This window comes from Phalacrocorax aristotelis, chromosome 1, assembly GCF_949628215.1.
Source record: "Phalacrocorax aristotelis chromosome 1, bGulAri2.1, whole genome shotgun sequence".
Classification (NCBI taxonomy): domain Eukaryota; kingdom Metazoa; phylum Chordata; class Aves; order Suliformes; family Phalacrocoracidae; genus Phalacrocorax; species Phalacrocorax aristotelis.
The window spans coordinates 64,006,327-64,021,692 of record NC_134276.1 but is presented as its reverse complement, the minus strand read 5'-3'; positions in this window follow the sequence as shown (position 1 = coordinate 64,021,692).

The window sequence follows — 15,366 nt, the reverse complement described above, 5'->3', positions numbered from 1 at the left end:
ATCCTTTGGTTTTGTATTGGTCAGAGAAACTAGCCCAGAAACCCCAGATCTCTTCCAGTCTGCTTCCTCAGATTTCTCTCCTTTCCCATTAGTTTAGTTCCCGTCTTTGTTTTATATGCCTGTGATCTTACTTAAGAAGTATTTTTAGCCTGCAAAATTGCTATTTGATTCAGCTCTCCTCTATGAAGAGCAATTACAAACCACAGACAAGTCATTGTGGATGAAATGCCTCTGAAGCCATTCAACCTTGAACTAGTATCAGTAACGGTACAGTAAAACTATGGAAATAAAGAAGAAAATGGATTTCTTTCTCGCTTGCTTGCTTCCTCTCTCCTTTCAAACTTCTGTCTTTTGCCTAGCTCCCAGTTCCCTGGCTGTATGGATAGTTTCTTACTCTCTCATGATGTCCCTCCCTGTACTTTTCCTGGTTATTGTCAGGGAGGAGCCAGCACAGGGCCAGGGCCAGGGTAATAAGAAGTTCCTTGGAGAGACAGGGTGAAACAATGGGTCAAGTTCAAGGTCAGCTTGGGAAGTCCAGGGAGCAAGTCAGGACTGGCAGGGACAGAGCTGGAGACCAGCGTTCCTACAGCGTCACTAGGGCACGGTCTGACAGGCCCAGGATGGGCTCAGATGGGGTCCTGGGACGTGGACAGAGTGGAGGCAGGCACCGGGGGAGGCTGGGCAGGGACAGGTAGGCACCTCAGTGCTCTCAGGGCCATGACAGGTTATAACCATACCTTGTGAGTTTCTTCTTTCACTAGATATCATTCTAATTGTCTCCAATTTCATATTTCACCTGGCATAAGTAATCAGGCATGCTTCTCCCTGCCCCCAGATCCTTCTCAAATATTTCATTCATTAGTGTTTTCCCCTCAATACAGAGCTCTGCTTCTTCTTTGCCTATTAACTGAGGATAACTAAGTCATCCTGCTAGAACTGCCAATTTCAGGATGATATGAAAACAGTGTAGGTTAAAAGAAAAAAGAAAATTGGAAATTAGTCATGTTTGGAGAGTAATAGAGAAACAGTTGTTTAATTCGTATTTTCACTGAGTCTCTTTCGTTTTCCTGAGACATCTCTTAGGAATCAAGCGCATTTTCTAACAGTCAGTACTCCAAAATATCTTTCAGATTTTCTGGAAGTAACCTCATCAAATGCTGCCTTATGTCAGTACCACCTCAACTTTTTGAAGAACTCCAGGCCACATTTTTTGCAGGATACTCAGTAAATTTGTTGAACAATTCCAAAGGCCAGGCAAAATCCTATTCTCAGAAACAACTGACCATTGCTGAGGGTATGCTTTTCTGTCATTTCTGCTATACTGTCAGAGACCTACTGTGTACTATTGCTGGACTTTTCCAGCTAAACTAGGTTTATTGTGCCCTTAGCTTCTTGGTAAACAATAACTTCATGTAGCACAGGACAGATTTGTAGCAATAAAATTGAAATTTAATATCTTACAATAGCAACTCCATGGCTAGGTAAAATACTTTCTGGAAATCTGCCATTGTATAGTAAGTAATTCAAATTATAAGAAGAAATCCAAAAAACTTCAAAAGAAAGTTGGCACTTTTAAAAAATCCTTAATTTATGGGCAGTGACTATGAATAAGGTACGGCCAAAAAAATCCCCACCCCCCCAACTCCAAAATGTAAAAATGAAACAATCATCAGCCCAAATTTGCCTTCTCCCTTCCAAACGCTTAGAATATTGCCTTTAAAATACAGGAATTCTACATGTAGATTTTGACCAAACTCAGGTTTTTTTAGTAAAATATCATCTGTTTTGGCAGTTGTGATACCAGAATTGGTGCTCTGCTTTACTTCTGTAAGAAAGGCACTATGCTGAAATAATCTGTCTTAATGAAATGCAGTTTCACTCTGGCACAAGGAATAGTTATATCAATGGGTTGAATTTAAGGGGTTTAGTTACTGGGCTTGGGATGAAGGGTTTGGGATATTACCTTGTTATGAATGAAAACTTTGATGTTTTCAACTTGATTCTCAGCTGGTACTAAGTTACTCAGTGCAGTAACTCTGATTCATGACATGTAAGGACTGACTTGCACTCTTTGTTCATTTGTACTAAAGCTGTCTTCCTCAGTATCATTCATTTAAAAAACAATTTAAACAAAACCTGGAAGAAAAGTGTATCTATAAATAAGAAACCTTGCAGATAGCACCTTTCTTAATTTAGTATATATGCACACTCATATGCTAAAGCTGTTTATGATAATAGATGCACTGTCTAATGCTCAGAAACCTGTTTTCAAATTTCAGAGCAATCTAGCCTTGGGTTAGGCAGTTCTGTAGGAGAGTATATAACCAGCCAGAGTGACTGTGATGAGTCTGCTTTACAGCTTAATACACTGCTGATCACTTATAAATATTCTACCATAATATGTTATTAGATTTTAATTTCTTTATCACTTTTTCTTCCTTTGGTTTCTATGAGAAACCACTGCCTGAGGCATTTGGATATGTCATTTTGCATAATGAAAAGGGACTAACAGGAATGCAAATTTCCAGCAAATATTTTTCTTTCTTTTAGAGGCAAATTCTCATGAAATTTTCCCAAAGAAAATTCTACTCTTTTGGCATTTTTGCTATATACTGATGGAGACTTTTCCCCCCTAATTTTCAATGGCAAATTCAAGCTCTTGGTCCAGAGATTTTCATTTTAATTAAAAAAAGTGAATTAAAATAGTTAGCTGAAGCGCTTTAAAGTACCTCCAGATGAATGGAGTTAAGGAATATACAATTTTCCCATTTCTCATTACTCATCCTAGAATGCCAAACTGGAGAGTTTACCCAAAGCGCTTACTGCTACACTGCTGACAATGGTCTGGTAATAAGAAATTGAATTGTTTCTCTTTGGCATGGTACAAATAGAGTGCAAAACATTTATTTGGTAATGAGTAGGGAAAATGAGACAATCAAAATACAATTCTTCCTAGGCAGGTATGCAGGTTGTAAACCTTACTGATACCAGCTTATTATTCAGCAGTACCTTTGGAAACTGTAAAGGAGTGCTTCCATTTAAGTGCTTCTTTACTGTTTACAAAACTAATTTGAGAAAATGTCCAGATTAGTCATCCTCCCATGACTATTTTATCATTAAAGGAAACTGTAAATATTAAGTAAAAGGAAAAGATGAAGGAAATAGAAAAGGTAGGTCAGACACACATAGGAGTAAATAACCTGTTTCAAACCCCTGCCTCTTCAGGCAAGGACTTTCCATGAACATCTCAGAGATTTCAGTACCACCAATGCTGCCTTCACCCCCAAGTCCTACATCCTTGTTTCCTGAGCACAGATGCAAAACTTTGCCTCAGTCTTTATTGCTAAGGCTGGCCCTCAGGCATCTCAGCCCCCACAAGAGAGAAAAAATCTGGAGAAAGGAAGACTTACCATCGGTTGAGAAGGATTGGGTCAGAGATCACCTATGCAAACTGGATCCTTGCAAACACATGGGCCCCCATGGGATGCACCCGTGAGTGCTGAGGGAGCTGGCGGACGTTCTTGCTGAGCCACTTTCCGTCATCTTTGGAAGGTCGTGGAATACAGGAGAGGTGGCCAAGGACTGGAGGGTAGCCAATGTCACTCCAATCGTCAAAAAGGGCAAGAAAGAGGCCCTGGGGAACTACGGGCCAGTCAGCCTCACCTCCATCCCTGGAACAGTTCATCCTGGAGGTCATCTCTAGGCATATAGAAGAAAAGAAGGTTATCAGAAGTAGCCAACACGGATTCACCAAGGAGACATCATGCTTCATCAACCTGATAGCCTTCTATGATGGCATGACTGGCTGGGTCGACGAAGGGAGAGCAGTGGATGTTGTCTATCTTGACTTCGGTAAGGAATTCGACACTGTCTCCCATAGCATCCTCACAGACAAGCTAAGGAAGTGTGGGTTGGATGAGTGGACAGTGAGGTGGATAAAGAACTGGCTCAACAACAGAACTCAGAGGGTCTTGATCAATGGCACAGAGTCTGGTTGGAGGCCTGTCACTAGTGGTGTTCCCCAGGGGTCTGTGCTGGGTCCAGTCCTGTTCAACATATTCAGCAATGACCTGGATGATGGGATAGAGTGTAACCTCAGCAAGTTTTCTGATGACACCGAGCTGGGAGAGTGGCTGATACACCAGAAGGCTGTGCTGCCATCCAGCGAGACCTGGACAGGCTGGAGAACTGGTCTGAGGGGCACCTCATGAAATTCAGCAAGAGTAAGTGCAAGGTCCTGCACCTGGGGAGGAACAAGCCCAGGCACCAGTACAGGCTGGGGGCTGACATACTGGAAAGCAGCTCTGTTGAGAAGGTCCTGGGATTGCTGGTGGACAACAAGCTGACCATGAGCCAGCACTGTGCCCTTGTGGCCAAGGAGGCTAACAATATTCTGGGCTGCATTAAAAGGCACGTGGCCAGCAGGTTGAGGGACATTATCCTCCCCCTCTACTCTGCCCTAGTGAGGCCACATTTGGAGTACTGTGTCCCGTTTTGGGTCCCCCAGTTTAAGAAGGACGTGGAACTGATTGAGCGAGTCCAGCGGAGAGCTACCAAGATGATCGGGGGCTGGAGCATCTCCCTTATGAGGAAAGGCTGAGAGACTTGGGTTTGTTTAGCCTGGACAAGAGAAGACTGAGGGTGGATCTTGTCAACGCTTATAAATATCTGAAGGGTGGGTGTCAAGAGGATGGTCCCAGACTCTTTTCAGTGGTGCCCAATGACAGGACAAGGGGCAACGGGCACAAGCGGGAACACAGGAAGTTCCACCTCAATATGAGAAAAAACAACTTTCCTGTGAGGGTGCCAGAGCAGTGGCACAGGCTGCCCAGGGAGGCTGTGGAGTCTCCTTCCCTGGAGACATTCAAAACCATCCTGGACACGTTCCTGTGCCCCTGGCTCTAGATGTGCCTGCTCAAGCAGGGGGGTTGGACGAGATGATCTCCAGAGGTCCCTTCCAACCCCTGCCATTCTGTGATTCTGTGATTCTGTGATTCTGTGAAATAGTTACTTTAGTTTTAGTACTATACATTGATTATTTCTAATATCAAGAAGATTAAGATAATCGCAGAGGGGTGTCCACTTACACCTTATTCTCCTTTTATTTGCACAAATAAAATAACTTTTACCCTTAAAATTTTGGCATGTGTGCCTTCATTCTTACACTTTCCTTTTTCTAGTTCCCCCTTGCCTCTTGGCTAACTCAGAATGTCTTTCTTTGGGTGATTTTCATGTACTGTCTCTTGAGCATTTCTATATCCTTTTCCCATTGTTTGAAATGCAAACCTTAGCTAGTTTAATGCTTTTAACTTGGTATTCAAAGCTGGTTCTACATCTGAGGTCTAGCAAGTACCTTTGTCCCTCAGGACTTCTAACTACAGCAGAATTTGCATGGAGGTACAGAACATTGTTCAAAAACTGCCTGAAGATTAATTCTTTTGCAGTCATTCCCCAAGTGGTTTTAACCTAAATATTCTATTTTTAAAAAAATAATGTAATTTTTTTAAACCAGTATTTCATATCTTTAATGTACAACACTGCCTCAGCATTTTTACTATTATCTTTTGTTATCCATGAATACTTTTTTGCTCCTCCATTGTAGTCATACTTGCCTTTGATTGTCTTCAACTCTGGCTCCACTTCTTGTAGCATTAGTTCTGCTTTCTGCATTTTGTTGATCCTATCCTTCATTCTCCTGCAACTTACATTCACTGAGAGAGAATAACTCATAGAATTAGAGAATAAATAGCAACAGAGAGCTAATCTATGAAATTAAAATGCAGTGAGACAAATGTTGACAAAATAAACAATCATTTATGCAACTGATTCTGAGAACATGCCCATTACTATCTGGCTTGTCAAACCTCATAACCACTTATTCCAATTTCTATGCAGGAGAAAACCATGGCCATCAGGTTTTCGACAATGGCTGTCATCTGCACTGTAGACACAGGCGTGCATTCAGCTCCTGTATCCAACCACACACCCTGTCTGCGACTCTCCTGTGCTGGGCTAGAGCTGGGTGACCACTGCTTTCCTTCCACATGAGGGATGTGTGAAGGATGTGCCTAGAAGGAAACAGAGCATTTCAGTGGGTCTACTGAGCACACAAGGAGTTTGTGAGCTCTGGTGTCCAGATAGCAGTGTCTGTCTTAACAGCACTCGTTTTTCTTATACGGAATCATTTGCCCTTAAAATGTCAAGGAAAATGACGTTGGAGGTCAATTTGTTCCTTACTTTTTTGTATCCAGTTGCAAGTCATTTGCAACTGATGGCAAACAAGGAAAGCTATTTTACCTGTTGTCCTCTCTTTAAGAATGAGACTGTTTAACTAGTTTTATGGAAGAAAACTTCCAATAAGCTTGTCTGCTGTGATTAGATTAATGTATGTCAGACTGTTCTCCTTACTAATATGAATCAAATGGTTTTCCCCACAGAAACGAAGAAAATTTTTCATTGGCTTTTACACACTAGTTTTGATATTGACTCCTTCCTGTTTAATAAGGTGAGTCAGTATGGTGGGATTTTTTCCTTTCTCAAGTCTAATATATGTGGTTTCCTGCTTAGAAAAGCAACAACATAATTTAGCTTTGTTTTAATTATTTATAATCTCAAATTTTTGTCCAAGTGGTGTTTAAAATGGCCTTTTTAGTAGTCTGTGTGGAATTATCCCTATAAACGCACATTAGAACATTTGTTGTTCTAAGTTAGTATAACCTATGAGGCTCGTATACCTTGTATAGCATTCAACTCTGCTGTTAGCAAAAGCATCAGTGCCTGTTTTCATTCTGACAGTGGTTGAAAGACTTTGGTTCGTTCTCTCCATATGTTTAGACATGCTGATAAATATTTGTCAACAGTTATATTTATTGCATCAACTCAGGAACAGAAGGAAAACTTTTCAAACAAAATTGCTGTGACTTCCATCCAGTACATGTGAATGTCTTCTCTTCCACAGAAACATCCACTAACATATCATTGTCAACACCTCATCCTCCCTCAGCAGCCAAAATATGCTTTGAAAATAAGTGCCACCTACCCTTAACATACTCCAGTGTAACACGCAAACATACACATTTTGTTTTACTCCTCCCATGCTGGGTGATTCCAAGTGAAATATAGGTAGATAGCTGTCTTTCTTTTGCAGTTGCATAGTGTGTTGCTGTGAAAACAAAACCAATTTTAGTATCGGGGGATATTTTCAAGCTTTTTTTTTTCCTTATGTTTTTCCTACCCTAAGTCTGCTGCTAGATTCTTCAGTTGCTATGGTGAGCAGGGGTGTAGGCAGTTCTTCCAGTCAGGGAAAAAAATAAAAATCATTAAATGAATGCTAATGTGAGGGGAAACTGGCAATATGCTGGTTTATAACCCAGTCTGGTTCATCAGTAAAGAGCTTTCCACCTCAGGCTGTCATGGGGCAACACAGCTAAAGGTTATAAAATTAAACGTCCATCTTGAAATAAATTCCTCACTTTTTTATAATCAAAAAAGGACATACAGAAGAGAATGGTCCAGTGATTCAAGTAAGACACTAGGAAATTAAAAGCCCTGGAATCTGCTCTGGCTCTAGTACTGCCAGTTGTTACTGAATGAGATAGGTGAAAGAGAGGCACTGCAATGAGGGACAATGATCTTAAGGAGGCAGTGGCATCTGGCAATCAGGTGCCTGGTCTCCTTTGTGCTTGCACAAAATTGAGAAGCCCAGTCTACAGTTTTTTCCTTAGAATAACACTAATTTGATGCATCAGAGTGTCATAAAGCCTCATAAATACTGTCAACTAGAAAAAATTCAAAGTTTTACAAACACACTTTTTAATTTCAAACTTTTTATCAGCCTTCAAAATATGACAATTTTCCACGAATGACAAAGTTCTCCATCTACATTTAAAACAATGTTTTCCATTCCTTGCTTTCCTTTCCATTCTTCCTTTCCTCTGCCTTTTCTTAATTTTGTTTTTCTTTTCTTGTTTTTTAAAAGAAAGATGTGGAAAGATAAAAACTTTAAAGAAACATACTAATTTTTTTGAGGAAAGCATGATTTTGGAAGCTTAAAAACTTTTCACAAAACACCTAATTTTTTCCCCTCAAAGAAATCATTTCTCTAGGAATACAGTTTATTAACCTACAACAATGAAAGGAATCAGCACTTCTTTTTATAGACAAGCAAAAATATTAGCATGCTCTTTCGTCTTTGAGACACTGCAGCACTTGGGTTTCTGACTGGAAGGGGTGGCAGCTGAACTGGGGGCAGTCAATGAATGGACTCCTTGCAGCTTCCCTTCCTGTCCGGACAGTGGAGCGAGGACTGACTCCTTGCTAAATTACTGCAGTTTGCAGGCATGTTAAGTTAAGCTGTTTTCCATTTTTGCTTCTCTTAAGATGTTAAATAGTTACCTCCGAGCTGTCTGGGTGTGTTCAGCTGTGGCCTCTGGGCAGCGCGGAGCCCACGCAGAGCTGGCCCTGCTGGGGCAGGGGAAGCGCCTTGCCTCAGCTGGACCTTATAGCTTAAATCAGGTGTTATTAAAATGGGTCCTACCTGGTTGTCTATATTTATGGCACAAAGACTGAGCTATTATCAGGTGTACAAGTAGATCTATATTGTGCTCACCTTCCATATGCAATATTCACGTCAAGGTGACTAGAAGGTCAAAAATATTTTAGGATTCATTGAGTACCAGGAAAAAAAAAGTAGATGTTGTTGACTTTTAGGCAGTGAATGTGGTACGTGATTTATTACTAGTTACAAAGGTTATTGTGATATATAATATCTATAAGGTATCTCAAAATCTTGTGCTACACAAATGTCAAGCATTACTGTTATTGACTTGGAGTCCCCTAAGAGCTGTAAGAAACTAGTCACTCTCTTAGGTTTAATTTAGAGATGGCGATCCTGTAGATTACTGATATTAAATCAATATCTCATTGGAGGTACAGCAGTATGGTCTCTCCCAACATATTACTTATGTGCTTAATAGTGGAAATGTACTCTTACTGTAGAGCTGGATGAAATTTTACTGTTGTAGAAGCTTGTGGAAAGAGAATTTTAGGTTCTGCTTCTGAAAAATATCCATAATACTACCTTTTGGTTTTCTTTTCTGTGATCAGAAACTCCAAGTCTTCACTCAAGACCTGAAGATAAATGAATAAGTAAGAAAAGAATTTTCCATTGGTGACAGGCTTTGAGAATATTTAGTAACTTAGATCTGTACAGAGTGAAAAATCTATTTACATTATGTTTACAATGGAAATTGCTTTACATTTAGGGTAAAATTTGGTGTCATTAACTTTTAAATAAGCTTCTTGTAAGCTAATAGTATGAAGACAATTCTTCCAGGAAATGAAATAAACTAGTTTGACTTTTGTGTATTTATGTGTGAGATTAAGGGATGGCAAAGCACAACAGTTCCTAGTCCAATCTAACCTAGGATTAACACAGTCTTAAACAGACAAGGGAGGTTTCAAATCTTCTTGCCAGAGGCAGGGAAATGAGCCACAGAAGGCCATGCAGGCACCTTCTGCATGCAAAACTTTCTTTAAGTCTGAGGACGAGACATAACAATTGCTCACTGCACTTATCCCTATAAATCTTGTTATAATCGAATATTGCAGGAACAATGCTCTAGGCAAGGTCTAGATGGTCGGAAAAGAAAGATTTTACTCCTTTCTAAGTTTTAAAATACATTTCCTAGCAGTTTCTTTCATATGCTTAGAGATAGGAAACAATTTCCCTTGACAGATATATCCTACCACAGCTAGACCGAACCATTCAGCCGCTAAACGCTAAGAATATTCCAAGTTATCTGTTAATAATGATTGCATCCTGAAGGCTTTAAAATAAAAACCTTTTAAAAATCAAGCTAAACAAACTCTCACTAATTGGAATAATATCTACATCTAAAACCAAATCCTGATTTTTTCACCCCAAATCAGTAAGTCACACAAGCAAAATAAGCATGCTTCATACATACTTTGTCATTACAATCTCGATAGTATTAATCTATTTTCTGCTTGAAAAAGAAGTCTAAGGAATCATAATCTTCCAGGAAAGCTCACTGAATGTCATCTGAAGAAATTATTCTTCTTGCCCTATTCATTTAAACAGAAACTCTTCTGGATGCTACAGAAGGCGTGCAAGTTCACTTCAGCAAGCAACAGGTTGGTTAGTCCACGTGTTTCAGGTAACTCCCTTGTATTCTTTTCATCAGAACATTATGCAGAAAAGATGACTAATAATAGTATATTCACTGCAGAGCACAACAAATGTTGAAATCAAATTACGTGGCTCCAGGCATTTTTAGAGATAGAATAAACAGTGATTCACTGTGTCACAATCTTCATGACCCCCCTTTCTTTCACTTATACAGCTACCCATGATCTATGGGTGCCTAAAAAAGCAAAAATAAGAACACCAGTATAAGTCCCCATTAAAAGGTAAAATCAAAATGTGGTAAGGAATGAATATATCAAATATTTCTACTGTCACAAATAGGGCTGGATGCAGTTCAGGCATGGATATGAAGCCCTGTAGCAGTCTGCCTTCCTCTCTGTCTTCATCCCAGAGTACCTGGTGTTCTGGGCTGTGCTAACATGGGAGTAAATAACACAGCCAGCACCCCTATAAATCCCTCTCTTTGTCATGAAAAAGAAACCGTGATTGAAGCGGAGAAAACATTGTTGCAGAAGCTTTGGTAACAAGTAGGCTTTATGGATGGAGAGCCAGACTTTAATCAAAGAGAAAGTGAAGCATTAACCATATTAGAGGATGGTAGAGTTAGGGAGTTCTTAAACTACTTGAACACACACAAGTCCATGGGACTAGGTAGGGTGCTGGTAGAACCAGCTCTCTGTCATCTTTGAAAGCTTACGCCAGCTGGGGGAGCTTCTTGATGACTGGAAAAGGACAAACAACACACCCATCTCCAAGAAGGAAGATCTAGAGAATTACAGGCCAGTCAGCCTTACATCAGTCCTGCTGCAGGTTATGGAGTAAATCCTCCACAAAGCCATTTCCAGGCCAAGGAAGAACAAGAAGATACTTGGGAACAACCAGCAAAAATTAATCAAAGGGCAAATCATGCTTGACCAACCTGGTAGCTTCTTATGATGAGATGACTAAGCAGATGAAAGTAGTGAACTGTTGACGTTGCCAAGACTTTCAACATCATTTCTGATAGTATCCCTTGTAAGAAAAGTAGTGAATACAGACTGGATAAATGGACAACAAATGAGTGAAAAAATGGCTGGAGAGCTGGGCTCAAAGGGAGGTGATCAGCAATATGAAATCCAACTGGCAGCTGATTACTAGTGGTGTCCCTCAGGGACAATATAGGGGCCAATACTGTTTAACCTTTCTATTAATGGTGTGGACAATGGGGCAGAAGGTACTCCCAGAAAGTCTGCAGATGATACCAAACTGTGAGGGAGGGGTTGATGTACCGGAACATAGAGATGCTGTTCAGAGAGACCTTAGCAGGAAATATAAATGGGCAGAAAAGAGGTTCATGAAGTCCAGCAAATGAAAGATCCTAACTCTGGGGTTGAATAACCACATGCAGAAGTAGAGGCTGCCAGCTCACTGGCTAGGGGGCAGCTTTGCAGAAAAGGATCTGAGCTTCCAGGTGGACAAGAAGTAAGTGATCCAACAGTGTGCTCTTGCAGCAAAGAAAACTAACTACATATTGAACTGTATTAGCAAGAGTGCAGTCAGCAGGCAGTAGTTAGTGATTGTTTTCTCTTTTGGCACTTGTAAGACTGCATCTGTTACGCCGCTTTGGGCTCCTCAGCACATGGCAAACATTGACATGTCCACATCCATCCTTGGAGGTATTCAAAAGCTGTCTGGACATGGTCCTGGGCAACTGGTTCTAGGTAGTCCTGGTTGAGCAGAGTGGGTGGACCAGATGGTGTCCAGAGGTCCCTTCCAACCTCAACTATTCTGTGATTCTGTGACATATAGGAGTGTGTCCAACAAAGGCTGCTAAGGTGATTTGGAAGCTGAACCACCTGATGTCTGAGGAGAAGCTGAGAGGACAGCTTTTGTCCAGCTGAGAGAAGAGAAAGCTAAGGTGAGATCATATCAATGTCTTCAGCTACTTAGGTGGGCAGTATAGAAAAACAGGAACAGACTCTTGGAGGTACACATTGATAGGATGTAAGGTAATGGACGAGCTGCAATACAATAAATTCCTCTTAGATATATAAAAAAAAATCACCACTAAGTTGTTCAAAGAGTTTGTGGAATCTCCAGCCTTGGAGGTATTCAGAACTTGAAGGAACAAGGCTCCCAACGAGGCCCTGAGACCAGATGATCCCCTCCTTATCTAATGTATTCTGTGACTCTGTGAAACTGTGGTTGAGTGAGCAAAGGGGTAATGAATGAAAGCATTGACATTTTTACTTTCCAAAACACACTGCCATGTGATCAAACTTAGTTACTGATTAGGTCTTATTGGCTGAGTTCAGGAGAAAGCAATGGTCCCTCCCAAGATGCACTCTTATGAACGTTTGAGATGTACTCCTAATCGAAGTCATACGGTAAGTTGAACATACTTTTTAGAAGTACATAGAATATATGTGTTTCTGCATAGACAGGGATATCAAGTAGAGCATAACTGAATGCTATGGCAATACATCTGAGTTTGCACTACAGGTAATCATTTGATTTCCCGTAGCATTAGAGCTGTATTAGCACAGTGCTCTGAATGACCTAGTTACCACTGCTGAGAAGCTAGGTATATATTAAGCCAAGTGAAACATTAACTTCACTAGTGTATGCTGCTTGTGGTATCTGAGGTGGCTTGAATATCTTTGCTTACTTTCTTCCATATGTTCGCACTCTTGGCAGCCCTAAACTTCTTTACACTCATCAGATTTGAAAGCTCCATTGAAATTCACCTGATCTCACCTAGAAATACTGAATCCATTGGTGTTGTCAGAAGATTACTCTTGGATAGGCCTTGCATAAAATGCAAGGGGAAAGATTCCAGCATACTCTTCTCCACTTTCCCCCTTGCCTGGTATAGAACTAGCTCTGTAAAAGGCTCCAGTTAGGTAATTTATGTGCCTGTTCTCATGGAGTGGCTCATTCAAGAGGGTGTCCTTACAAGACGGGAGACAGAATATTCTGAAGTCAGGCATTTCTTTTCCTCTTTTTTTTTTTTAAGTTGTTCCAACATAGATAATTAAATACACAGTGATCCACAAAAAAATGGGGAGTGACCATTTTGTGGTACCTGAGATACCAATCTAGTATATTAAGGAGTAAAGTTCAAATTTGTTTTCTTGGCTGTGTGCCGTATAAGAGCAACTCATCTCACTCTAGGAGAGGATTCACAGGGTTAGGAACTGTAAATTGTAATACATATTTTTCCTACAAGAATGCTCAAACTGGGAGTTTAGAGGAAGAGGGACCCTCTAACAAGCAAACTTAGGGAGCTCACAGCTCTGGTAGCTGACTTCTATGCATCTTACCCTTCAGTATCTAATTCTTAAGGAGACTAGCTATCTAAATTGGACTTTTTGTTACACCAGATAGGTTCCGACGTATTGAGCTTAAGTATCTCTTGTGGATTCAGTTCAAAAAGGTTAATTGTTTTAATGCCTTATTTCCATTTAATGTGCATTAGTTTGCTCATTGAATTAATACTTCAACACAGTACGCACTGCTCTACTAGAAAAAAAAATACTAAGACTTGCATAACAGGAGGAGGTGTAGATGGTACTCTGAAAAAAGTCTGCTTTTAGAGCCTTTTGGCATGCCTCCTTATTAAGCTTCTAAGACAGGAAAAGTCTTGCATGACAAAGAGACTTAGGTCAACCATTTTTATTTCTTCTCAGTTAGAGATGAGCTTAAACTGAAACTGTACCAAAATGTCATAACTTGGGCCACTCTCTGTGTTCACAGCATAAGTAGGGATAATCCGTGTGTCAAATCAGTTTATGCTCTTGGCAAGTAAGATCAACAGTAATCAGTAAAAACCAGAAAAATTAGTTTCTTTCCTAGCTTAAGATGGATTCTGTAATTTTGATTTTATCACCAAAAAAAATCCTAGAGGTACTTAAATGTCAATTACTACTTATTTGACTTTGGAGGAGAGGTTTTTCAATAGGCAGTGGCCAAAAGAAAGAACTGGCATCTTAGGAGCCTCCATTTTTTTCAAATGTATTTTGGGACAAATAAGGTGGCCTAGTTTTCCAAAACTGGAAATACTGTATTTGGGCAGCCCAACTTTTGAAAATGTTAAGATTCCAAGTGCAATACCCAAAACTGAACTGTGAAAAATCAATACTATTTCTGTCACAAGATTTTAGAAATGTCAAGACTTCAGTTTTTAATTTATATAAAAGATGACACTTTTAGCAGTACATTGCCCCCTAGCACTGTGCTGTATATTGATTTAGATTTTCTAAGAGGCCTAGATATTCCTAGGAGGTGTATGTTCCGAGTATTAATTCATCCTGTCCTGACCTAGCTTATGAGATCTGATAAGAACCTAGCATAATGTCATATGTCTAAAGGCACTTTTTCTTTAAAATATTAAAACAATTAAAATTTGTCAGTGTGGTTCTACCATGTAAAGGAAATTATAGAATAAAGAAAGTATAAAATAAAAATGAAGATCAAATGGCAATATATCAAAATAAATGAGATTTATTTTTTTAGATAAAACAAAAATAAGAATCGTAGAGTCATCTGAAATTTAGTGAATTTATCTAGACTTCCAAAGAGGGCAATCAGAAAGGATGGGGATAGTAAAAGGAAACTGAAGGATTTCTTATAAAATGGTATCCACAATAACTCATTACTGGAAGGGGCTTTTTGTGTGACGTCTCTGAACCTGTATGAAAATTCAACCTCATTCAAACATTTATGTAATATGAAATACCAATAAATTTAAACTACAATATTTAGATTTATACATCCTAGGATTTATGGAAGTTCTGTAAGAAGACAAGTAATTTAATCATTTAATACTTACTTCTAGACAAGGAGAATTAGGTACTTTATTAATTTAGGTATTTTGTAAATGCCACTAGGCAGCTCTCCTAAGCTTAGGCACCTGATCGTTTCCATAAACTCTCTGTAGTTTATGTATTATAGAACATTTTTATTAATTTTATTAATTAACTCTACCAATTATTTGAACTGCACCTAGTCTGACTCTCAGAAATTGTCTTATTAGTTCTGACAGGACAAAAAAGTGCTGAAAGAACCTTCATAAAGTAAGAAACTCCATTGAGGAATAGAATAGAACAGAATATTTTCTTATTTAAGTTTCACATAAGACAGTAGGACTTAGCTGGTTTACTTTGAAATTACCATACAAAGTCTCCCCTGGCAAGAGATAATACGTGCAAACCTCCAGC